We start from the raw sequence: 676 nt of genomic DNA, 5'->3' as shown, positions 1-676 counted from the left end.
TGCGTGGAGGGGACTCCCACTTGGTTCATGGTAGATACTGGGGCACAGTATTCAGTTCTCAATCAAGCTCACGGTCCTCTAAAGCCAGGATGCACAAGCATAGTCCAAGGAGCTACAGGAACTAAGAGGTGCGCCTGGACCACCAACAGGAAAGTGGACTTGGGAAGGCATCAGGTTTCCCACTCCTTCCTAGTTGTACCGGAGAGTCCCGCACCTTTGCTAGGTAGAGACTTACTTACCAAAATCGGGGCACGTATCCATTTTGAGCCTAAAGGGATAAAAGTCATGGACTCAGAAGGACAGCCCCTGCAGCCAGTACATGTGTTGTCTTTATCTCTGGCTGATGAATATTGCCTATTCCCGGCGGCTCTAGAAAAGGGGGGCCAGAGAGACATGAGCTCCTGGTTGCAGAAGTTCCCTTCTGCCTGGGCCAAAACCGGGGGAGTCGGCCTTGCTAAGCACCTGCCCCCGGTTGTGGTCCAACTCAAAGCCACGGCCCTGCCCATTCGGGTCCAGCAGTACCCGATGCCAGAAGAGGCTAGGAAGGGAATAGCGCCTCACATCCATAGACTGCTAGAAGTAAAAATCCTTAAACTCTGCCAGTCAGCATGGAATACACCCCTGCTTCCTGTGAGAAAGCCTGGCAGTGGAGATTACAGACCGGTGCAGGATTTGC

This window comes from Nannospalax galili, unplaced genomic scaffold (genome assembly GCF_000622305.1).
Source record: "Nannospalax galili isolate Female #2095 unplaced genomic scaffold, S.galili_v1.0 scaffold140, whole genome shotgun sequence".
NCBI lineage: Eukaryota > Metazoa > Chordata > Mammalia > Rodentia > Spalacidae > Nannospalax > Nannospalax galili.
The sequence above is the reverse complement of the archived record's forward strand: the minus strand, read 5'-3'. Positions refer to the sequence as shown.